The sequence below is a fragment of the Lacerta agilis genome, chromosome 4 (genome assembly GCF_009819535.1).
Source record: "Lacerta agilis isolate rLacAgi1 chromosome 4, rLacAgi1.pri, whole genome shotgun sequence".
NCBI classification, from domain to species: Eukaryota; Metazoa; Chordata; class Lepidosauria; order Squamata; family Lacertidae; genus Lacerta; species Lacerta agilis.
Window position 1 is genome coordinate 30,042,045 of NC_046315.1, and position 26,825 is coordinate 30,068,869.

A 26,825-nucleotide genomic window follows, 5' to 3' on the forward strand; every position below is an offset into this window, starting at 1 on the left:
AGTTGGGATTGACAGGAAGTCTAATTGTTTGGTTTATTTATGTTATTGGAAAAAAATTGTTGTTTTTGGTAATTTTTGTTTTCTTTTTTGTGTTGTTGTTGCTGTTCTTGTTTTTGGTTCCCCCCCCCCTTTTCCCTCTCTTTGAGGTGTAATACCTTTAGCATAAATGCACAAAAGTATTATATAATAAGAGACATAACGTAATGTATTGTAACATAATTTTGTTTATTATTGTAACATAAGAAGATAGATAGATAGATAGAGTTGGGAAGAGAAGTATAGCAGCAAATAATCCTTCTTCCTCTTCCATTTCTATTATAAATTGCTCATACAATGTTATATGGTGATTCTGAGGAGGCACAGGAGTTGGACCAGTAGGTAAAATCCTGTTCCCTCCTGTGTTAGATGTTCAGTTGAACACGTGGAAAGGGCTTTAGTCGGAGGGCAGCACAGCAGTGCCAGCAGGACCTTCTTGAGCTTCATCAGGGATTCAATTAATTGTTAGAGCAAGTTGCCCCTTTTGTTAGCGGAGGGGTGCCTTGGCCCAGTTTAGGCTGTTTGTAGCTTATATATGTGCCATACACATCTTAAAGTTAGATTCAGGTTGTTGGCTTAAAAATGTCCTTTTATCCCATGTTGGCCTCTATTAAGGAAGAGAAAGTGATGGTCGTCTTGATGTTGCTGGACTCCAGTGCTCATCATCCCTAGCCAGCATGCCCAAAGGCCAGGGCTGGTAGTAGTACCGTAGTAGTTTCCTATGAGTTTCTTATCCCTGCCCTGTATAAATAAAAACACCAAGGGGGAAATAATAATAATAATAATAATAATAATAATAATAATAATAATAATAATATTTATACCCCGCCCATCTGGCTGGGTTTCCCCAGCCACTCTGGGCGGCTTCCAACAGAATGTTAAAATACAATAATTGGAGAAGAAGGAAAAAACAAAAACAAAACAAAACATGGCAGTCTGGGAACCTTACATAAACTCTACCAGAGCATGGGACTTTATCTCAGGCAACCTAGTTCCAGGAAAATACATATACAGAAAGGCTCCACACAATAATTTATGGCCACTTATTATTCATTCTTAGTGATGATTATACTTAATTGTTATCAGTTTATCTCTTGGTACTGTCATGATAACCCTTTGCCTTAAAAGTCATTACAGATCTGACACAGTATTTTTCTGTCTCCTAAGCCAGAGAGATTCATTCAATTCCCACCCCTTCCTTCCTTCCAAAAATGGCAGTGAGAATAAAATATGAGAATAATTATGGCTATACAGTTATAGCTTCCTTGAAAGACAGGGTAATTTTAAGACTCCAGAGGAATTGCTAACAATGCAAGTAGTGTTTGATAAAAGTATGAGGCACTGTCAAACTAGAAATTAAAACAAAGAATAAATAAAGAGTTTAATGCCACCCAAGGCCAGTTGAAAAGCAATTACCCATGTGAATAGCCAGGGGAATTATTTAAATATATCTTGGTGCCATCAAAGGAAGGATGTAGTGTGCTATTGGAAAACTAGTGCTGGGCCTCAAATGCACAAAAGCAGAATGTTTCTTCATCTACTGTAAAATAGGTGGGATAAGAATTGTAACAACTAACTGCAAAAGGGCAAGTAGGATCTCCACTGTGTACAAGCACAAATGCCAGATTTATACAAATTATACATATTATACAATGTTTCAGTCAGGTTTATTTGATAGCCTTGCTTTAAATAATTAATGGAGAGAACTGATCACTTCATAATGCCACAAACTCACAGCAGGCAAAACTAATTTTACACAATATGAAAACAGATTTTATTTATTTAAGAGTAATATTTAAAAACAACAACTTTTTTGACACCAGCTGCTGGGAAATAAATAGAATATTTTATGACAAAAAATCTAAATGTGTTAAAAGCTGTTCAGAACAGACTGATAGTTTTCAATTGACAGGGTTTTTTTAATGGTCATTGCTAAGAGTTTAACTCATAAGCTATATTATTAATTTAGGATTATTCTTTAAATCCAATGTCCTGATGATGAGTTTTTCTTAGAAGAAAGTTTGCTCCATTCAGATTATTATTCCAGGCTTTGTAAACAGAAGTTTTTCTGGTTTATTAACTGCCATTAAGCCAGGGGTCCTTGGCTTGGACACAACAAGGAACTTTGTCTTAATACAAGCCATTATCTTCACAAGAAAGACATCGTGCAATGGCAGAAGGAGAGTGACAAGAAAGAAGAAAATGGCTCTGATGCACATTCCCATAATTCTTGTTCTTCATGACACCACATGTTTTGAAGGCTGGAGTGATTGTTAGGACCAGGTAAGGTTGAGGTGTGTTTAGGTAAATAGCCTTTATTTTCAAAATATGCATGCCACAAAGAGTGAAGGTTATTGTCCCACTTCCAAATCAGAATGCAACAGTAACAAATACTTTAAATACTGAATCCCAGCAGTGTTCTTAATGTAGTATTAAAGTGACTGCAAGGTACATGTTTAAAAATGATAGCAACACTAGTTTTCTTTCCTCCTCCCTGAAGCAGTAAGGCTGAGAGCATCTCAACACTGAAGCTTGCAATGTGATAGACATTATCACTTTACATTTCAGTAATTTAGACATTGGCTGGCATTTATCCTTCAACCCTGTTTAAGTGTGAGTTGAGGCTTTTAGGGCTGTGTCAGGCTGTATGCATAGTGAAAGTTTGAAGTGGGGGGCGGGGAGAACAGAAAAAATATATAGTGTTTTACTGCAAAAACCACTGATAAGATAAATAGTTGTTCACTTGTTTATTTTATATAATTGTTTAATTTAAAAGCTTGTAGCTATGCTGGGAAAGTTAATATGCATGTGAGAACCTTAGTCACTAGCAGAAGTTTATCTCCCCCTCCCCGAAAATGTCATAAAAATGGGTCAGTTTTGACTGATGTTGGTCCTTTTCTAGCATATAGCTCCATTGATAATTATTTATTTATCATTCATTTAAAGCATTTTTACCCTGCTCTTGATCTGGAAAAGGCTCCCAGAGCAGTTTACAAATACCTGTATCAGAATAAAGACAATTCCTGCCCTTAGTTTACAATCTAAATGGCATGATGTAAAAAGAGGGAGGAGGAAAAAAGCAATCACAGGCACAGGGACCAGGAGTTCTGTTGATCCAGTCTACCAACATTAAAAAACATATTCAGAATTAAATTCAGTATCTCATTTGAGATGTCACACTAAACAATACCTTGTGCTTCTACAGTTTAGAACTGAGATTGTGGTTTGAGTATCCAAACATATAGACAAACCACGGTTTAGATCTGGTAATCTACTTTTATTTTCATCTGTTTAGCACTCCGCCCTGAGCAGCCCGAAGGCAGAACAGTAATTCTAACTATGATGGGTCAGTTTACAGATCACACCAAACCATAATGAACACAAACCATAGTCAAACCATAGTTGACTATGACAAACCATAGTTGACTATGGCAGACCAACACGGCTACCCACCTGTAACAAACCATAGTGTCCAACTATAATTTACTGGATTTTTTTTAATAAGAGAAAAGGTTTGTCATTAAAACATCACACCAAACCATAGTCAAACCCCAATTGGTGTGTTTGGCATGACATCTGAAGATGAGATGAGGCTGTTTCAGCATACAACCTTGGTTTAACGTATTTATGTTGAAATTTCAGTAGGTGAGACTGGGACCATTGTACACAGCATTAAGCATTTGGTATTAGTAAGGACTTCGCCTACAAGCTTTTATTTTAAACCACTGCATTTTACCTTGTAAATAGCACTATGTGAGAAAGTCAAATAGATGGCTTTTTCTTCATTGAATAAGTTTTCTTTCTTTCTTTATACTGTACTTGCTGCTCTGTATTCTAGGATGGGCAGAAGGTAGATCAGGACCTACTGGTAGATCTGTGGGTGATTGCAAATGATTTCTTAAAAAAACAGAACACCCCACCCACCCCAGCAAACAAACATAAACATTAAACAGCTGAAACAAATAAAATTTGGGCACCCGGGGGGGGGATGTATGAAAAGACTGTGGTGAACTGTGAGTAATGGTGATGAAAATAAATGCCTGGGCTGAAATGCCCCAAGAGATGCCTTAATTCTAAGTGTTTGCCCCTCTTTTTAAACCACTGTTTTGCACTTGGATTCAAGTGGTAGACCTTGCAGTTCTAAGAAAAAGTGAAGCAGATCCTGCAAGCTTGAAGAATGTTGATGCCTGCTTATTTAACCCACACATCATATATACTGAATCCTAGGATAAGTTGACTTAAGGAAAGTACATGGAAGGAAGGTTTCATGTATCCTCCCCTCCCTTGAGACCACCTGTGCCCACCCCCAAAGACTCTCTTCAGGGTCAAAGACACTGCTGGGATGAGAAGACAATAAAGCTTTCTTTCATTAACTTCCTTAAGATAACTTATCTTAGGATCCAGGGTCAATTTTGATTTGTACAGCAGACACCCACACTATATTGTTCTAAGGGTTCCCCTAAGTCAACAGAGACTTTTTGGGGGTGTGCAGGGGATGGAAGTTGTTGGAAAACTTTCCTTCACTTAACTTTCTTAAATTAACTTACCTTAGGATCCAAACCATTGCCACATTATATTATATGCTCCAGTAAATGTGTGCAGTCCTCAAGGTGTCCCATGACTACGTCATTCCACTGCCACACTTCGAACGCTGTAGAGCTCATGTTGTTCAGTCTGCCACATTCAGTGATTCAGTGACTCTCCTCATTGCACTCCCAAAGCGGGGGAAAGAAATATGGCAGCAGCAGCAGGAGGGAGGAAAGGGTGGGAGGAAGGTTATGTGTTCCTGGAGATTATTTAAAACCTCAACATGGATCTTCATGATCTCTCTCTCCATTGTACCTCTTCTTCTCCCAGACAGCTATAGAGGCAAGCATGGCTGCAAGCCAAACACTTCTTGGATTTTTTTTAACCTCGAACCTTGCCTCCCACTGTTACATCTGACTAGAAATGGCACATCTACAGATATTTGCTGACATGCCTCTGTTTAATGCATGCCAAAAGCACACTATGTTTACTTACAGATACCCCAAAACACAAGGAACTAGCTCAGTATCTATCTCAGTATCATCTAGTCTGGCTAGCAGCAGATCTCCAGCGCTTCTGATAGTGTGCCCACTGCTGAGCTACAGTCCTTCCCTGTTTCCCTATTTTGTGTGGGCATGAAACAAGAGATAAATAGTAGTGCCTCGTTCCTACTTTTTACAATGTAAAAGGATAAGTTAATGGTTTGGTTGTACTGCCTTTCAGTAAAGCGAGTGTACAATAGTTGGTTAAGGATTAAAAATTGCCTTTGCCTAGTGACTGAGAAATGACTTGCTCTGGGGCTTTTCTCTTCTTTTCCTTCCCACATCTTCCCACATGTACCTCTAATTATCTGCTTATTTTCATAGAAAATTAACATTTCTTTTGCTTTTTCAGATTCTTAGACATAAAATTATGTGGTTTGTAAGGCTTTCAACTTAATTCAGTTAGCTACCATTTATTAGTTAAAAGATTTTATACCTAGCTTTGGGAATTTAACTCCCTGTGTATTTTGGAAGGTGTAGTATTATTGTTTCAGAACAATGATACTACTGTCCAATTAGTATATAATCAAGGCCATAGTATGTGGTCTACAGTTACACAGCATGTGCCCTGATATCTTCTAAGCCAAAAGCTTTCTATAACCATTTCAAGGAACTGGCCCTGGTGTGGTTTTCTTTAATAAATCACAATCATGTCTCAATTATGGTTTGGTGTGTTTGTCTTTTATTAAGAGTAATGGCAACATGGGTAATACTGAATCACCATCATCACCATCACCTCCTCTCTGAATGTTTCAGTTATTAGACAGCTATACACATTTCCATGTGTCCTGCAAATGCAATAGGCACATTTCTAACAGTCCAGGTGGGTTGTAAAAGTTGTCATTGTGAGTTAGCAAAATACCAAGTGGATTGGTTTAGCACAGAAATAAAAAGCTGGCCTGAAAAACGAATATTTGCCTATATTAGTGGCAGATGCATGTGTATTTGGCAAGCCAGAAAGCCAGAAAAACAAGCTATGAAGATTGCACCTAGATGGGAGGTAGAAGGGATCCAATATATGTGAAAAAGTTGTCGGGCAGGGGGGAGCTCTCATAAAAGCCATATGGGAATTTTATTTTACATATTTGTTGAAGCCAAATCAGGTTGTCTGTCTTTAAAATTTCATCTTACTTGATTATATTTTTTCTTGTGATAGGTTAGATGCTGCTAAGAGGTTTTCTTTAGTGTTGGATATTGTCTGATGTGCCATAGTCATTCTTAAAGTAATTCTGTGCAATTACTGGTCAAACATATGTATTCAGAAGTAGGTCCCACTGAATTCAGGTACTCCAGGTAAATGGGCATAGGATTTATAGTGACAGTTCTGAAAAGACAACTAAGTATTTCTTACATCCAAACAGGGACAAGGATTGCTGGAGGAGATTGAAGAGAGTGAGCTTGTTTCTTTTGGAGTAAGGCCACTTGCTTGCTTGCTTTTCTGAGCTGTTTAAAAGTTTGATAGATTGATAGCATGACTCAGGGAGTGACTGAGTGCTTTGCTAGAGGCTTGATTACTTGTCCTGATTACTTTTCTTTCATTGGAGGCCTGAGGATGTGTGTGGCTGATTGCTCTGTGGGAACACAGGAGCTGAGGGGGAGGAGTTACAGCAGAGAGGAGGCCAGGCTGAGGGAGGAGTTAGCAACCAGCAGCAGTCAAACTTAGCTCAGTGCAGATCCTGGGAGCTCGCCACCAGACATCGCAAACGGGGCGTTGCGAGGGTGTTTAGCGGGGGAGTTTAAGGGGGAGGCCCCAAGTTCTGTCTCTTGGTGTGGATAGGACCAGATACATGGAGGGTGAAGGAGCTGCTGCAGTGACCTGTAACACCTGTGCCATGTTTGTCATTCTGCCAGAGAACAAGCAACAGTACACTTGTAGCAAGTGCAGGCTGGAAGAGAAGGTGCAGCAACTTGAGGCCCACCTAGCCACACCTCAAGCAAAAGGAAAACATGCAGATCCTTGATAGAACTGAGTTGACTAAGATTGAGCAGAAAGATAGATGGGGTGCCCCCAAGGTGGAGAGATTGCCCATTGCTAGAGTCTAACCCCTGGAGGAATGTGATGCACATAAGTAGGACAGTCACAAACCATTAGAGTTGTCATTAGACTTGCAAAATCACTTCCATGCTGTCACCTTGGACACCGATTCTGGGCTTATTAGCAGTACATGTGAAAAGGATCTAGGAGTATTGGTGGACCACAAGCTTAATGTGAGTCAACAGTGTGATGAAGCAGCAAAAATAGTGAATGCTGTTCTAGGCTGCATCAACCGAAGTATAGTGTCCAGATCAAGGGACATAATAGTACCACTCTATTCTGCCTTGAACCACACTTGGAATTACTGTGCACCACAATTTAAGAAGAATGTTGACAAGCTGGAACATGTGCAGAGGATGGCAACCAAGCTGATCAAGGGTCTGGAAATTAAGCCTTATGAGGAGCGCTTGAAAGAGCCAGCTATGTTTAGCCAGGAAAAGAGGAGACTGAGAGGAGATATGATAGCCATCTTCAAATATCTCATGGGCTGTCACAAAGAGGAGGGACCATGCCTGTTTTCTCCTGCTCTGGAGGGTAGGACTCGAACCAATGGTTTCAAATTGCAAGAAAGGAGATTCTAACTAAACATTTGGAAAAACTTTGTGACAGTAAGAGCTGTTCAGCAGTGGAACAGACTCCGAGAGGTGGTGGACTCTCCTTCCTTGGAGGTTTTTAAGTAGAGGTTGGCTGGCCATTTGTCATGGATACTCTAGTAGAGATTCCTGCATTGCAGGGGTTTGGACTAGATGACCCTTGGGGTCCCTTCCAACTCTTAAGATTCTATAATACATATACTAGAAAGTATATTTCAGGGTTGTTCTTTTGGAGAGGTTTCTCCATCCCATGCAGCCATATAAATGACAGAGCTGATTCTTCCTGCTCCCTGCAATGAATTTCCTTTTTTCCTCATGCTCCAAACAGAGTTCAGAATTTCTTATTCTTAAAATAATAATTTTATTGTTTGTTTTGCAATTTTTGGATTGTAAGGCTGCAGGCAAGAGTCTTGTTTATTTTTAACTTTGTATGGAGTTTATCCAATTAGACATGTAATAAATAATAACAATGGATATTGTTGTTGTTTACTTCTGCTGTTTTATATTTATATTTAATTCTTTCCTGTTAATGTTTATCCTAACATGAAATATTTTCAAATAATCTTTTATAAATTAACTATGAGATAAAATTGCAGTAGTCTCGAATGATTTCCCATGGTTTCAAGGGGAAAAAAAGTAAAAGTAAATTGGTTGTAACCGGAGATACAGCTGAATCACAAGTTGTTTATATCAATACTTTTGGCTCAAACTTGTTATCTAGTTACTGTGGCCTGGAAGTAATTTATTGTTTGAATCCCCAACTAGGTTTTTTTTTTCCTTCCAAGAAATAATAATTTGATGTTCAGCTGAGAATACCTTTGAAGTACAGTGACTATAGAAGTGAAAGTGTTACTATTTCATTCACTCAGTGGTAATGATGCTAAAGCATGTGTGAGAGACTGAGCTTCGGAAGCTGTGTAACGGGTGGAACTGTACGTATCGATATTCAGTCCTTAGTTTAAAAAGCCTCATTAAGTCAGCGTTACCTTTCAATTCATTTCTAAAATCTTTCATTTTAGATGAGAAGCCCATATGCAGAATCTAAGAGGCTTACTCTCTTACAAAGAAATAAGGCTGCTAAGCTGCTAAAAATCTCAGTAGCTTAATATAAATGTTCAAATAAAAAAAAATTAGTAATTTTAACTGTATAACCTTGAAGTATAATGAAAATAATAATGAAAGGCTAAGAAGAATCCTAGCGGAAATGCACTTGGGTTCTTTTGGAAAGTAGGATATGGGCAAATCCCTTGTGCATAGAGCGAAGAGTTTGGGGATGGGAACCAGTGGAGTATTTTGGGATAAGCCCAAAGATTAATTGACATATGAAGAATTCTGGTCATAGAATGTATCTTGTACATTTTATTCATAGTTTCTAGAGACTTGATGTTGATTAATTAATCTTTTTGGTGGGGGTACTAACTTGGCTGTATAGCTTTGCCAGGTCCATACTGTATCTGATTCATATGTTGTGCGGAAGCAGCATAACAGACTGATTTTGTTTCCTGTGCACCATGCCTTTGTACCTTCCCACGTCTTGTCTTAAGGGGTGAGATGTGTACATAGGAAGTGGTGTGTTCTCCCAATGCAAGGCCAGAGGGCACCTCTCCCCCCAGATAATGTGTCCCTACCTCCATCCCTTGAGCAGGACCCACTTCTCTGGAATGTGCGAAGTAGTTGCACTGGAGAGAAAAAAGCATGCTAGAAGTGTGGTTCTTTTACTAGGAACATTTCCCATTTTTGAGAAGTTTTTGTTTTATGTATTTATTTAGGAGTGTGAACCAAGTTCACAAAGACAAAGCCATTGCTGTTTATAATTCAGAGTGTGTGGGGGGAGCAGGCAAACGGGAAAAGACAGAACATCTGCTCCTGTTCCTGTTGGACTGTCCCATCCCACTACAAGGCATCTACCAGAAGCTGCTCTGTGAGAAGGAATCCAGGAGAGAGAGGCAAGCAAAAGCAAGCCAGGTGGCTGCTGCCACTGTTGCTGGGCTTTACTCACTGGCTGGAGCACCTTGTCGTGGTGAGTGGGCATGCACGTTCCTATGACCCTTGTGAGTGAAGCCATTGGGGGGTCTTGTACTCCCAGCAGGGTGCCCCAAGGCAGTAAGGTCAAAGAGGAGTCACTTACGGACTCACTGTTAAGACCGTGTTCATGGAAGATAATCTTACTTGGCTACGAGTGATCGCAAAAGAAGCAGCAGCTGGGCTATAGTTATTTCATAACTGCTTATGACATCCCTTTATCTGTATAATGTTATTATACATGAAGCATCTTTGATGTAGTTCTAAAATTACTTTGTAGACTGTTGTCTGCTTCATATCCACTATGCATTTTATAGGGGAATACTACAGTAGCTACTGTTGATGTAAAAATTGGGGTTTGGCTTTTGCTGCCAAACTCCCATGGGACTCTTGAGTCGTTTAAGTCCATGATCGGTCAGAGAAGAATGGATGGAGGCAGGATCCAGTGGAAAGCAAGGTAGATATTTATTTTTCTGTTGCAACAGAGTTCCCTCCCCTCGTTGCTAGGAGGGAGGGACCCAAAACAAAAGTGTGCAGGAACCTTTAAAGACTTTTGACATTGCCCAACCCTGTAGCCAAAGACTACCCTAAAAGCATCATACATACATCATAGGAGAAATTCTGTCTGCCATGATACCTGATAATGATCCCTGATTGCATCACCTGGGCAGCCTGGCCATTCTTTTGTGATGGTAAATACTTTAGTTCCTGAATCCAGGTGACAGGCTCACCCTATTCATACACAAATACACATTTAAGACAGGATTTGAAGGATTTGTAAGTGAAAAGAAAATGGGAAAGCTTTCCCCATTTGCTTCCATTACTGCAGAAGAACATTTGAGGTCATTGGGAGAGTCAAAATGGCTTCAGGATTGCTCTTCTGTACTGTTTCAGACACATGGTTTATATACTTATATATATGTGTGCATTTATGAATATTTATTCTATATTTCAGACCTTCAAATTCTTACAACAATATGCAACCAAAAAGTGACTTGATCCCAAACCAGAGAGCTTACATTGGATAGTAACTGTAAATTTGGAGGCTTAGCAGCAAAGCAGCAAATGCCTGTCTGTTGCTTTGTGGAAACCTCTCTTGAAGTGCTGTCACTTTAAGAGAAATGTTTTTAGCATATTGCTTTTCTAAAGTACTCTAGTATAAACACTGCACTGGAACATTTCATTAGCATTTGGAGAACAATAAAGAAACAGAGAGTTTAATAGGCTAATATGTTTTAGTGGCCTTAGTAGAACCCTACTTAACACAGTGGGATTTTCTACGGCACACAGAGGTAGGAAACTGTTCTGTATACATTTACTGTGTGGAACTTCCTCCTTCTGGGCAGCATGTGGTTTAGAGCAAAGAGAAATAACTTTCCTCCTGCAGCTCACCAATGAAAGAAGCATTTTTAAATACAGTGTTTTGAGAGCGAGATCTAAATTTGTCTCTGCGAGGGTCAGGGGCCAAACAACACGACAGTACTTCATAAAGAACTGTTTTTCAAAGATAGAGGTAATAACGAGATAATTTGAAATTTTGCAATTGATTTTTGCAATTGATTGACATGAAAAATCATTGTGATGCCCATTGAGGCAGGCTGTCAATATTTAAAGATATAAAAATCCAAGTCCAAAGGCTGTATACCTGTGAATACAGAGATCTGTGGATCTGTATATCTGTGAATACTGGGATCACCATGTCTTGGGAGTTGCCTTACCAGGCATCAGGTTAACCACTTTTAAAAACAGACTGCAGAACTAAATGAACTACTTGGCTTGATCTACAAGTGAGCTTCATAAAGATCAAGAATGATAATTTAAGACATAGTAGGGGAAAAATGTGAGGGGGGGACCCCATATAAGTCATTAGATATAATATGACTTCTGTACTAGCTTGCTGAAATGCAAACGTGTTCTGGTGATGTACTTAAAGCAAGATTCACATGGATGTACTTGGATTAACTGTGATCTTTATGAGAAATTTAAAAAATGGAGTGATGGTAGGATTGGAGGTGTTTACTTAAGACAGTAGCCATGAAGTACGACTACCAAATTTCGAATGTAGTATCAGACAAAACATTCTTTCCTTTCTGTGATTAATTTTTCTGTTTGTTAAAAGATCTGCATATCAATTTAAGCAACCCATGAGCAATTATAAATGATTCTGCATATTGCATAATCAAAATATGAGATTTGATAGCTGCTCAGAAGTTGACTGGAATAAAATTTAGGAGATCACATTTCAGTGTGGAATTCAGAGCCATTAACTTTGAATTTGGGTGTTGCTATTCTGTGGCGCTGTGGTCTAAAGCAGTGTTCCCCAACCTTGGGCCTCCAGCTGTTTTTGGCCTACAACTCCCATCATCCCTGACCACTGGCCTTGCTAGCTAGGGATGATGGGAGTTGTAGTCTAAAAACAGCTGGAGGCCCAAGGTTGGGGAACACTGGTCTAAACCACTGAGCCTAGGGCTTGCCGATCAGTAGGTCGGTGGTTCGAATCCCTGCGATGGGGTGAGCTCCCGTTGTTCGGTTCCAGCTCCTGTTCACCTAGAAGTTCGAAAGCACGTCAAAGTGCAAGTAGATAAATAGGTACCGCTCCGGCGGGAAGGTAAATAGTGTTTCTGTGCGCTGCTCTGGTTCGCCAAAAGCAGCTTAGTCATGCTGGCCACATGACCTGTCTGCGGACAAACACCGGCTCCCTCGGCCTATAGAAAAAGATGACGCCACAACCCAACAAGAGTCGTCCACGACTGGACCTAATGGTCAGGGGTACCATTACCTTTACTCTGTGCAGAAGAGTACGTTTAACTCATAGTTTTGGATTATAGTGGTAATATTCTGGGCAATTGTGACAGTTTCCAGAAGGGAACTATTAGGTGCCTCTAATGGGCTTCTTCATCTGAGTTTGCTCAGGTCTCAGCTGTACCTCAAGATACAACCCCTCTCTGCAATTTCCTTAAGATCTCCCAAAGTTATTTTCTTCTGTTTTGTTTAGCTATCTAGCTGTGGTTATTTTGAAGCTTTATTCTTTGGGCCAGTTATAGCTATCTATTATCTATCTATCTATCTCTATCTATCTATCTCTGGAACTTACCATGAACAACTGCCTCATTTTCTAAGAATGGCAATGGTGCCCACCTGAAAGGTGCCAGAACTGAGTTTGTGCAAGTTTCCCCCCCACACACACTTTAACTAGTTCTAAGAGCACATCCCCATTAGCAAATGTAAAATGTGAATTAGATTATGATGGATATGTCTTCAGCAGTTCCCACTACAGTGTTGCCCGGAGGAGGGAAGGCATGCACCGTGATATGAAAAAAAAATTCCAGGATTGTCTGGTTTTCAGAATAAGGTTGTCCATGCAGACTTGTGCATACAGAAGATAAAGGCTAGTCATATAAATGGGAAATGTATTATGTGAATTATTTATTCATCCTAATTATTTCTGAAATAGCAACTGCCTCCTTTTTTAATCTGAGCATATCATCAATTAAGCCTGCATCATCACTTTCTCAGACCTGTTTTCAGCTTAGGTGTACTTTGTAAGTTAATAAAATTAAGAGTTATCTTGGCCAGAGCACTAAATTAATATACTACAATGACATGACACAGAATGGGTGGGCTCTGGCAACATTCAGAATTAAGGTTCCATCCCTGATTCTCTCCATTGTGCATCATTCACTGCACAGTTGGTTACTGATTACTACTGTTGAATCAAATATTCCCAAAGCATTATGCCTGTCAGGGGCAAAGTTATGTTAGGAGGTGATCTTTTAGGGAAATTTCAGGAGTTGGACACTTTGCTACAACTATACTAAGGTTGACTCCAGGGATGGATGGCAAATTTGGCATTTGCAAGGACTCCAAAGCCAACAGAGTCCTCTGGCCACTTTGTTATCCAAAGAGTATCCAAAAAGTCTGTTGCAACCTAAGAGCATTCTCATTTTGCATATTCTGCCTCTTCTAGGTCAGGGGTCCCCACTGAGGGTGCTGTGCTCAAGGGGGACTCAAATCGTAGTGCCCGCATTTTTTGTGCAAAAGGTGTTGCAATAGCTGTGAATGCTATTAGTAGATTAAATAGTTTTAGTTGTTTGTTTTTACATTGATTTTGTCGAGAGGAAGGGCACAACATTTATTTATTGTATTTATATCCCACTGTCCTGCTAAGCAGCTCAGAGAGAGTTCATGTAGTCAACCATTTTAGCAGTGAAAGTGGTTAGATACCATTATCATCAGTGGTTGCTTGTCTTATTTGTCAAATCATAGAACTGGGAAAGTGGACAAAGTCATGCAGTATCAGTTTTCTTTTCAATTGCCATGCAAACTTTCTTCAAAGAAGTAAGTTTCTTCGAAGCAGAACGTTATCACATACCCCCTTGTTAATCAATGCTAGTTTGTATTACTTTCTTGTATGGTATTTCCTGTAGTAGCATTCTCCAATATGGTGCCCTTCATACATTTTGCACTACAGGCCCAGACAGCATGGTTTATGGTCAGGGATTATGGGACTTATAGTCTAAAGCATCAGGAAGGCATGAAGTTGAGGGTTACCCAGCCTTGTTCAACATGTGTCCTTCCATATGTTTTGGAATTAGAGCCATACTGGTTGGGGCTACTGTGGGTTGTGCTTCAAAACATCTGGAGATCACTAGGTTGGAAAGGGCTGCTTTTCCTCTCTCTATATAAAAAAAAATGAACCATGTTTAGTCTCCACGTGCTCATCACTTTGAAACATGCAAGTATGTTGTATGGAAGACCAAGACCATCAAGTGAATAATTCAGTGAAAATGAAATTCTGTGCATGCTTACCTTGTATTCCCGACAGTTTTCTTTAATATTAAGGAAGTTTATTTTAGTTAGGATATTGGCAGAGGTGAGGGAGGAGCTCCTTTACTCATTCCTGGCAAATGGTAGATTTAGCTCAAGAACATAAGAAATGTTTTCATGGATCAAACCAAAGCTCCATGTAGTCCAGTTTTCTGCCTCCAGCAATAGCTCAGGTTGCTTATTACAGTATTGAATTTCACAGGTCCCCGCCCTGCTTTTTTTGGTTTTCATGAAATATTATTTTCTTCTTTGCATTGTTTTAGTTTTGCTCTTCATAACCTTGGTTTTTCTTTCATGATTTGTAAAAATGTTCAGTTTGACGAACATTGTACCAGTTTTCAAGAGTGACAATGCATTTCTTCACCTGTTATGTCAATAATTATTAATAACCATTCCCAATTACATATTTCCTTGGTTTTCCAACAACACTATTATTCTTCATCCTGCCATGACAATTTTCATCTAAATGATTTTATTATTATCTTTATGCACTTCCTTTGTTGGGACTGTGTGAAAGCTTCTGCTGGAATCCAAACAATTTATGTCCGGCACATTTCCTTTATCCACCCAGTTTCTCACTAATGTACAACACCAATCACACTGAAATATTTATTTGTTTTGTAGCAGAACAAATGTAAAGGTGCTGCTATGATTTTATGGTGGAACCCTGTTTATCAACTGGTATTATTATTTTATGCAATGGAGGTAATTTGAGGCATGGGAGACAATATCATTCAGTATGAGAAACGGGATTGTAAAGATCATGGCATTATGAGAAACAAATCCTAATGCTGTGTTGTGACAACGTGAAGATTATAAGGAAAACTCGTGAAATGTATTGAAGCTCTCAGAATTTCTGTTTCATTTCTGCCATACAAAGAATTTATATCTTTAGCAAAAGAATTATTTGGGCAAGTCCTCTCAAAACTGCATGCTGTCAACTGTTCCTGTTCTTTGGGAACATAAACAGGATCTAGGGACAGCTTGTGCAAGAAAACAGTTGGAATAGGGAATATTATAGCTTCTCTGCAGCCAACTTGATTATCGTCATCACCCTGTGTACGAGGAAACTGTCAAAGAGGCATTGTGAAGAATCATAGAATCGTAGAATTGTAGGATCGCTCGATTCCACCTAATCAACAGCTGTAAGAGTGGCTTAGGATATTTCACAGCCCAAGTCCAGTTTCTTTTATGCAGCCATTAAACTTAAGGTTTCTTGTTACTGTGCTGCATCACAATGGACTTCCTGAACAGCTCCTTATTACAATCTTAATATCTTGAAAATCTGATATTAATTTAACTGTTGGACACACTTGTGAAAGCAACCATTAAATATACATTATAGTAGTCTTTTATAACCTGGCACCCTCCAGGTGTTTCCCCCCACACACCTCCCATCAATAATGGCTGGTGTAGTAGGAGGTATGGTTCAAAATACCTGGTGAGTGGCAGGTTGCTAAAGGCTGCATTATAGCCTCTGTTGATGTCTTCTTGCATTCAGTTCTGAAACTTTAACTGTTACTACACCCTTTTCCATGTTTATTGGTTAAATAATATTTTTTTAAAAAATACTTGTGATGAGAATTTATCTAGGGTAAAACAAACAAACAAAAAATACTTCATAACATTAAATGAATAATGTCTGACAATGGGAACTGGGTTGGTCAATGGAACAATGTGTTGCAAAAGATGGTACAGTCATACCTCGGGTTACGGCCGCTTCAGGTTGCTTGATTTCAGGTTGTGCACCGCACCGAACCCGGAAATAACAGAACAGGTTACTTCCGGGTTTTGGTGCTCACGCTTGTGCAGAAGCACTAAATTGTGCTTTGCGCATGCGCAGAAGTGCTGAATTGTGTCATGGGCATGTGCAGACGCAGTGGTGCAGGTTGCAAACGCTGCAGCTTGCGAACGCACCTCCTGCACAGATTGCGTTCGCAACCTGAGCATCCACTGTACTTAACTGAGCCCAATGCATTTAGCTCTGTTTAGTAGCATGTGGATGTTTTCAACTTTGTTACAGTCGTGTAAATATCCTACTGAATTATGGGAGAAATTTTAAAAAGTATTTGCTAATGCATGTGATTGAGCTTCATTGAAATTACAGATTCAAGATAGAGCTTTTTATTTATTTAAAAACTCCATGCCCCACCCTTCAGCTTTATTCTCTAAGAGTGGCTGGAAATCACCAGCATAATTAAAACAATAAAGCAACATGTCATGAAAACAGCAGAGGTACACTCACTCATCACAAAGAGTACTAAAGCTAAATTTCAGTGTTGTTGTTGTTGTTTTTAAATTAATCTTAGCATCTTTAGATATCCAGAATAAGTTTACTTTTTCACTTTTTTGTCCTTCAAAATTACAGCTCTGGCTTATTGTGTAATTGCATCTTCAGAGTCAAATATCTGGAAAAGTTTGCAGGTAATAGTTTATAAGAGGCTTTGCCAGCCTGGAACCTCCAAAATCTTGCTGGACTCCACATCATTCCTGATGACTGACTATGCTAGCTGGGGTTGATGATAGCTGGAATCTAACAAAATCTGAAGGATGTGAAGGCTGGTCTACAGCTTTTGGGGGGAGATTTCTGAAATGAACATCAATTGTGCTGATATTTAGTCCTCTGGTGGTTAATTATAAAATGGAGACAAAACATGAGCCTGAGTTTGGACATAATGTCACTCGAACCATGGCTTAGCTCTGGGTAGCACAGCATCAGCAAGGCTGTGGGAGCAGCAGGTAAAGGTAAAGGGACCCCTGACCGTTAGGTCCAGTCGCAGACGACTCTGGGGTTGTGACGCTTGTCTTGCTTTACTGCGATGTCGCCAGCATGACTAAGCTGCTTCTGGCGAACCAGAGCAGCACACGGAAACGGCGTTTACCTTCCCGCCAGAGTGGTACCTATTTATCTACTTGCACTTTGACGTGCTTTCAAACTGCTAGGTCAGCAGGAGCTGGGACTGAGCAACGGGAGCTCACCCCGTCATGGGGATTCGAACCGCCGACCTTCCGGTCAGCAAGCCCAAGGCTCAGTGCTTTAGACCACAGCGCCACTGCTGTGAGTACCCACATAATTGTTTGTTTACGCTTAGCCATGGATTGGCTTAGCATTGCATGCAAATTGAGAGTGTGTGACCAAACAATTGATAAATACTATTAGGAAGAAACATATAAAGAACATATTTTTATAATGCAAATGGCATAGAATTGTTTCAACAAGACTTGCATGTTACATTACAGTGGTATGGTTTTGCCCATCATGTAATGCTTCCATGGCATTGGGGGGAATTGTTACTCTTGGTTTCATTGGTTCGTAATTGTTCAAAACTGTGTGCAAATGATACCAAGTTCTTTTCATTAGGGAATAACTTGGTGAGTACAATATTAATAATTCTAACTTGTAATTCACGAATCACTTTATATAGCACTGACCCAAAAGTAAACACTGGTTTGGCATTTACTAATGATATATTTTGAATGCTTTTTTTTAATGATGCATCTGATGATTTACATACATTTTTCACAGATACTTTTTTGGTGAAATTTCTTATTATAGATGTCTTATAGGTAGCTATAAGAGCTGATCATGAAATTAACACTATACTCCTGAGCTGCTTCTTAATTTTTTTAAAATGAAAATGCTTACAACAAACAATCCCCATATAATCCCCAAGCTTATTTACTAGTGCCTGTTACAACCCAAGTCAGCGACATAAAAGAGAATTTTATTTCCCTTTCCCTTTCTTTTTCTTTCTCCAGTTGCAACTGCATTGCCAATAATTATTAAACAAAATGCAGGATTGGCATAACAGACTTTCAGTGTGGAAAGTTAGTATACGAAAACCAATTTCACTTCATTCCTATGCCCAGCTGCACCAGTTTACATTTCTCTGGAGTCAATATGCACATGATTGCATGCAAGATTTCAGCCTTAAATGTTGTAATTTTTAGATTCATGTGACTCTGGGTTTGTGGCGACATGTGGTTGACTGTATGAGGGCTGTCTTTGTGTGTTTAAGGAAGCTGTAAATGTACATTACCCAACACATACCCACACTTTAGTGCTCCACCAGTAACTTTATTTCTTTTTCTGTAGACCATAAAATGAATGTACCCATTGGAAACTCTGGAAATAAATGTGTAATCTCATGACCACTTCACCAGGAACATTATCAAGCCACCCTGTGTACCCCCACAAGCTTGTGGTTGTATGAATTGGCTCCCTATAATGTCTGGTGGCGATGCTTATGTAGGAGGCATCTTTGTTTATAAATATTTGTAAATGTCTTCTGCCATGTTTTGTTGTTGTTGAATTATAGATAGCCAGAATCTAGTTAACATATTTTAACATTTTGGACTTTATTTCTTATTTTATATTCTTTCCCTTCTATGTTTTGCATGGTTTTTATGTATTTTTGTTACAGACATATAAAAACCATGGAATCCTACTATTCCTATATTTATATTTATATTTGTTTTTGTTTATAGCATAATAATCGCTGACACTTTTAACACCATCATTCCAGTTGTGCACATTTGAAACTATGTTATCCATTCCTGTGGTTAAAAAAATTCCCAAACCCTAAAAAAGTTGCTGCTGCTTCTCCCATTCTCTTCAAGAACTATTCTGTAATTTTGCATTAAAAATGAGATTTACAACCAGTTGTTTTGAACTAAAATAGTAGACTATTCAACATATTTTTTCATTTCTATGCACCAGTTTGAAATTTAAAGATTCTATAGAGCAACCTTTTAAAAAATTGGATTGTGGGTGTAATCCACATCCAACAATGAAGTCAGCAGCAAATCTATAAAGCTTGAAGATTTTGTTTGTGTTGCCTGACACTATTTAAAAGTGCAAACTCTCTTTTATTACAGTTTCGTCCTAAAATGTCCCTAGTTTTGTTTTGTTTTTTATTGCTCATTCCTCCCACAATCATGGGTATGTAATTTCATCTGTCTTTTTTTAATTGTTATGCCTGATTCTTTTAATAAGTTAGATTGTTGATATAAAGGTGCAGGAGAATTTTTTCTCCCTTTTTTGCCACGCTATTTGGAATCCTTTAATGTAGAGCTGTATTTTTCTGTTCTGAATTGCCTTCTTTATATCCTTTCTTCATTACAAACTACTCTGGAAAGAGCTTTTCTAACTAAAAAAAGAAGAAGAAAAAGAAGCTATGCTTGACTGATAATGCATTGCTTTGGATGGTGAAACATTATGAAAGTTTAATTTTTAATTAAATCTGAAATAGCAATTATAACTGAAAGAGATTTTAACCTGTTTCTTTTCAGAGTGCCTGAAGTTACATTTTAGATGCTGAAATCATTGCACCTTAAAAACAAAAAAGATTGAGCTGCACTGCATTCTTGTAAGTAAAAGCTTTTTTGGTACCTTTTGTCAGTCTTTCTTTGACACAAAACTGTTAGCATAGTAACTAGACTTGGGGGGCAGCGGTCAGGCTGTCCTTGAATAGGATTTAGGAATATTTTGTATATAAAACACACATTTTTGGAAATCCAAATGGTGCTGGGTTTTTAGTGTGCTTTATGTCAGACCCTAAATTGTTAATCTATTGTGCTGGCTGTTTCAAATTTCATTAGGAATGGTGTAGAGCTTTTTCTCCGTTGACATATATTTTCTGTCATCCTGTCACCAACAATTCTTGCACTTTGGTACAAGGGAGGATAATATAAAGTATCAGAATGGCATCAGAAACAGTATTCTTTCCCCTTTGTGATGTCAAAATAATTTTTTGTCCTGTGCTGTAATGAAAATAAAAAAGAAGAAAGAGCTTCTTGTGATACCACAACAGAATTCAGATGCCTCAAAGACAACTGAAGTTGCATAATTCCTTGTGTGTGCATTGAGGGTACTTATGTGCATCAGCGCCCATCTGATCTATTGTGGCATAAAACAGTCAAAATGGTATTTCTTCCCCCCTTTAATAAGAAAAGAAGCTCTTGAACTCGGATGCTTGACTTTCCTTTTCCTTCCTTCTGGCAGCCCTATTGTTATCTTTGTCAATTCCAGTATATACTCCTGAATGTGGTCCATCATCTCATCTGCAATTACTGATAATTTTCTAACCCATGGATGCATTGGCTCCACTGTATACAGCAGTGGTGGGGAATCTGCAGCCCATGGACCTGATTAGGTATCACAAGGATCATAATTTGACCTGCAAGGTCATTTCCCCCCTAGCCACGTACACCTGCCCCACACCTGGTAAAAATGCAGCTGCAAAGAAACAGTTGGGAACTTAAAGCAGACCCCTAATTGTTCCTTGGCAAATAGGGCTTGCATTTAGTGCCTTTTGTGTTTGGCACCATATGTAAGCCCTGCTGGGATTGTTTCCATTTGGGAGCTTGCAACCTGCCAAAAAGTGAGTTTTGCAGGCATCACCCATCATCTGTTTGGTGGCACTTGCAAACCCCTGTGCAAAACCCCATGTTGTTCTAAATCAACTGAAAATCACTTGTTTGCTTCGCCAGATTACAGCCTTGGCTGATCCCAGATACTTGCCTTTTCTGTACCTTTTCCAGTTTGTAGGTGCACAGTACTACTGGTCTCATACATAGGTATGAACCTGCTTAGCAATATAGGAAGCTGTCTCATACCAGCAAGTAATATCACCAGTCCACCAAGTTTGGTATTTTCTACAATGACTCATAGTGGTTCTCCAGTAGTTTTTCCCATACCTACCTGGAGATGCAGACGTTGAACCTGAGACCTTTTACATTGGTACCTCATGTTATGGACTGGATCCGTTCCAGAGGCCTGTCCGTAACATGAAAAGCCCGCAACTCGAAGTGCCACATCTACGCAGGTGATTTGGCGCTTCTGCACAGGCACAAAACGTGATTTAGTGCTTCTGTGCAGGTGCGAGCGGCGAAACACGGAAGTAACCCATTCCGGTACTTCTGGGTTGCTGCGGGACGCAAGACGAAAACACACAACCTGAAGCAGACGTAACATGAGATATGACTGTACATGCAAAATGTGCTGTACTGGTCAGCTGTTGTCTTTCTCCATGTTATAAAGATGCAAAGTAGAAATTGGCCCTTGTTTTTGACCGGTATGATCAAACTGACAATTACAGTCAAGTGAGTTGGTCAAATAATAGAACCCATCTTCCAAATTTAAGTTTAAGTATAAACAAAATTGTAGTTTAAAGTAAAAGCTTGTGAAACACTGCAAACCAGCTTGTGTTTCTCATTAAAGATCAAAATGTACAGCTGGATAATGAAACCCAGAAAGTTCTAAGTTCTTCCCAAGTTGCTTTTTTATTACGCACTGCAAACTGTTATGCTTCAACAGCTATGAGTTTCCTCCTTTAAACATTAATGAATTTGCTTTGGAAGTCAAGGATACCACATACTTACAGGTGCATAACGACCCATCCTATATAGAATGCAAGCCAAGTATTGGGCAAACCATGTCATTTTCTGTCCAGACTTCTTAACAACTATACCAGAACAAAAACAAATATAAAACAGACCAAAATCTGTTCATTTTTGGCACATAACCCATTTGTGTGCATGCTTGTACATGCTTGTCAAAGGCAGCAACATATTTTACACTGGAGTGTACTGTCCAGATAGTGAAGCATATGCAAAATTTCTAGTACATTGTTTTCACTCCCTGTAATGCATCTAAGCTCTTGGAAAAGAGTAGAATATAAATTTATTTTAAAAAACATAAAGCTTCTCGCTTTTAAATCCTGCAAAGAATAGAGAAATGGAGGTGCTATTGACAATTGCAGTTACACATAGATTGACAGCCTTGAGCCAATTCTCCCAAAATGTAATATTGTCTTTATTAGACAATGAAATAAAATAAAATCTAGTCCTCAAAGTGAATGTTCTTGGAGGGGTTTACTCACTAGGCTGTATCTTATAGAATGTAGATGCTAGGGGTGTATAGATGAGGGTGCAGAGGTTCTGGCTGAAGATGGCATGTTTTGATCAAATTAATACAGTGATTGACAGTTTAGTGACAAAAATGTGAATGTACCATTATTAGAGATTGATCAGAACAGCTGACTGGGCAGGGTGTGGCAGCAAGGGTCTGACACCACCAGGGTAGGCAGGAGTGGTATTGTCTCAGTGGCTTAAATGAAGGGGTGGAGAAATCATTATAAAAGAATCATTGGAAAATATAGCTAATACATCAGAAGAAATGAATAATATTCAAAATGACCTTGATAGAATGGAAGACTGGGCTAGGACTAACAAAATGTACTTCAGCATAGTCAAAAGTAAAATTATGCATGAGATAGCATATGCACAAGATAGAATGTGTGTTAGTAGTATGATAACAGCTACAAAAAGGCTAATATGATTTTGGCTTCATTGAATCATGCTACTTCAAAATCATAGGCAGTAGTAGTTCCACTTCATTCTGTGGTAGTCATACTTCATATGGAGTACTGTGTCCAGTTCTGAGCATTACGCTAGAACAGGAATGAGTCCAGAGGGAGACAACAAAGATAGAGGTATGGAAAACAAAGTCTATGAGGAAACATGGAAGGACCTGGGTATTCTTAAGTTGGATAAAAGAAAGAATGAGGAGAAACATGACAACACTCTTCAAATCCCTGAATGACGTCACACAGGAATAGACATAATGGTCTTAAGTTACAGGAGGATAGATTTTGGTTCAACATTAGGTGAAATGTCTTCTTTTACTTAAACAATTTGTATACTGCTTAAATCACAATAGTATCTAAGCTATGGCAGGACACTAAAACTGAGTTTAAATTTAATCAAGACTATAAAATCAGAATTCAGATAAAGGCCTTCTGGAATAAAATAAGTCTTCAGTAAGCACCTGACATTCAAGAGGGAGGGACCCTGTCTGACTTAAACTGGGAGTTCACAAAATTGGGACCATAATAAGGAACAAAAAATCTCCTTTTGAAGCTGAACCCACACACTTGAGGTTTCACATTATGAGCAGTTCAACAATGGAATCAGTTACTTTGAAGGCTCTCCTTCAATTGAGATCTTGAAGGAAATGTGGGACAACCATTCTTTGGAGATGTACTAGCTGTGGTTTTCCTACATCAAGCACATGGTTGAACTAGATGGCCTTCAAAGGCCCACTCCAACTCTGTGATTCCATGACATCACTAACGGACCCCGAGGAAGAGGAGGGAGAAATGAAGCAGAGCAGTTTGGGCTTGGGAGACAAGGATGACAACAAACAGCATGTAACTGTGTGGAGATGCAATGCAAGCTTCTCTGTTCAAGGTCATTTGGGGCCATCCCCCATTGGACCTGTCATGCTTTGAGAATGGAACAATGAAATGTAATTGCATAAGAATATACAGAGCCAGTGATGAAACTAAATAAGAAAATGTATGTCTTAGCCACAGGGAGAGAAGGCTGCTTTGAAGTTTTTCCTTTATTTCTAACTGAAATTCATTATGAGCAGATGTTAAAATTTCTGTCTTGGCATCTGGGTGATCCCATTACATGGTAGTTCTTATGTAAGTAGAGGAAAGCTTGTTAATTAAAAAAAAAAATGGTAAGAACTTTTATTTTTATTAAAGCTGGAGCATTATATCTTATTGAGAAAATATGGGGCAAATTGTCAGCTGGGGCAAATCAACTAAGGTCTACTGATCTTCATTGACTATTGTCTGGCTGAGTTAACTCCTCTCCCTCATTCTGGGTATTACACAGCACCAGATGTCCTAGGTGATTAACAGGTCAGTAACTGAAGAATTAAAAAGAATGCTATTAAGAAAAAGCTATTTAGTATGAACACTACTGATAGTGGCATCTATGCACTAAGGGGAGCTGCTGCTACTCCTGTCACTGCAATTATTTGCCTCTTGGATTTCTTGTATACTGCTAATGAAAAATGCCTGTGTTTGGCTATACTTTACAATATGAAGTAATGTTAACTAAAATTTGATGAAAGAAAATCTTAAAACATAAGCCAATAAATCGAAGACTGCATTTTATTATTGGTTTTTTCCTCCCAAGGATATATCATGGGACTTAACTATGAGACCAAGGAGAGTGTTTTTTCACAGTATTAGTTTAAGATTTGAAATATTTTCGCCTGATTTTTATCAATTACAGGACAGATTCTGAAACTAAAGGGGTTGGAGACCTGTATCTGATTTGGACTTTGTCAATCTATCTCCTTGTTCTGCTTTGTAAATCCATAAACATTTAACATGGATAGTCACAATGAATAAGCAAGTTTGTTAACATTTGTAACTTATTATTTGTAAATTTGGATGAAACAAGATTATAGAGAACAAAACTCATTTTGTCTATCTGTTGTGTTTGCTGATATTGTATGGAACTAGATGGAGGACAGTGTGCATTTTTGCCCATTTATTCATGCTTGGAAGCATTAGAAAACAAACTCATGTCAATGTAACATGGAATACAAACTTCCTAGATTATTTTGGGGCATATCAAACATCATAATGTCAATTTCCAAAGGACCTGTCTTTCACAATAATGTTTTGAGGAGAAAGAAGCACCTCCACCCTTCAAGCTTCACACTGTAGGTATCTAATATATCAGGGTCTGATAATAATCATAATTGTACCCAAACCCACCTGACTGGGTTGCCCCTACCACTCTTGGCAGCTTCCAACAGATATAAAAACATACCAGTAATAAAACATCAGACATTAAAAGAACTTCCCTCTACAGGACTGCCTTCAGAAGTCTTCTAAAAGTTGTACAGTTATTTATCTCCTTGACATCTAATGGGAGGGTGTTCCACAGGGTGGACACCACTGCCAAGAATAGATAGATGATAGATAGATAGATAGATAGATAGATAGAAATGTTCTGGGACAGACACTTCTGGGGATGACATTAAATGCTGCCCCACTCATTAAGGTGGCATATTGGGAAGAGGACAAGGCAGCTGGATCCTACAGCGGGCTTATCCATCTAAAAAAGTCCTTCCTCTCCCCACAGAAAAACAATTAGCAGCTGACTCTTGATCAGTCCTTGGTCCTGGACATGCTAAGAGTAGCCAAATACTAGTGGGTAGAAGAGGCTTCAGTTTCCAGGAAAGGGCCTGTCCCGATGCAGCAAAGCCAGCTCCTTTGAAATGCATAGAGAGAAAGCACTAGGGTGGAGGAGGGCAGTGGTGGAGCTTCATGCTCCAGCACCATGGGGCGGAGAGCAGGCAGGGGTGGGGGCACGTCCTGGGGCAGGGTGTGGCACCTGTGGGGGCGGGGCACCCAGTGTGGGCAGAGGGGCGGCCACAATGGCACCCTGCCAGGATTGCGCTGCCAGGGGCAGTGCGCTCCCCCACACTTCTCTTCCTCCGCCAGTGGAGGAGGGGAGGCTACACTGGCTCATCCAGCGGCCTTAAATCACTTGCCAAAAATATTATCACCTAGGAGGCTTCCTTTGTAGTGGTGTTTAGTTCTGCTAAATCAGAGTCAGCCAGATATTACAACTAAAACCAATTTAACATTTGCAGTAAAGTAGCATAGACCAACATCACAGTACAAAACTTGATATAACAAAACTCAGGACATGTGCACACATATTCATTTGCATGTTCATTCATAAATCCATTCTACCCTGTTCTCACATTAATCTATGGTTAATTTTTTTAAGATCCATATGGAACTACAGATACAAATACATTTCAAAACACATTTTATCCTAAAACATTATGTGGCAGGGGAAGGTGTTATTGTTGCAAATGTTGCTACTTTTTGGATCCAATGGCACTATCACAAAATTCAGAGAAGTGCAAAATCTGAAGGATAGTTACATTTCCATCTGTGTATTAGTCCAGGAGGTGCAAATTCAGTCAGGTCCCTTAAAATTTAGATTGAATTAACTTATTCTCCATTCCTACCCAGCAAGTGAAACTCAAATGTAGGATTGCACTGTGAATGTCCTCCAGCATAGTGTGGCAGTGTAGTTGAAGTTGTACTGCTTTCATCACCTTATAATTTAGTTTCTGTGCCCTGAGTTACTTCAAGAGCAGTTTCTTGTTGACATGTCACAAATGGTTCTTCCAAGTTGATGAGATGTACATATTTTATTGTTTCTAAGGCACAGAGATCACAAGTGTGAAATGAAATATTGCAGGAGGCATAAAAGTGAAGAGATGACGATGAAATTTGCATTGGCTTCACTTCAGCACAGATGGTGAAAAACTTGAAGCTACTTTTGGGTCCTGAGACCTCGCTCCTTAGGCTAATAAATAAAGGAAGAAATGGGGGAAATTAATTCCACTGAGAT

The 26,825-nt window shown here is 39.1% G+C and overlaps 1 long non-coding RNA gene across 3 annotated transcripts in view; it reads left to right on the forward strand.

Annotated features, from left to right (window-relative positions):
• The window catches only part of LOC117045467, a 416,601-nt gene that overhangs the window by 123,239 nt on the left and 266,537 nt on the right, over positions 1 to 26,825 (forward strand). For all 3 annotated transcript variants that reach the window (XR_004426431.1, XR_004426432.1, XR_004426430.1), the window contains exon 3: positions 19,875 to 19,951. This is a non-coding gene — a long non-coding RNA (uncharacterized LOC117045467). The remainder of the gene's footprint in view (positions 1 to 19,874; positions 19,952 to 26,825) is intronic.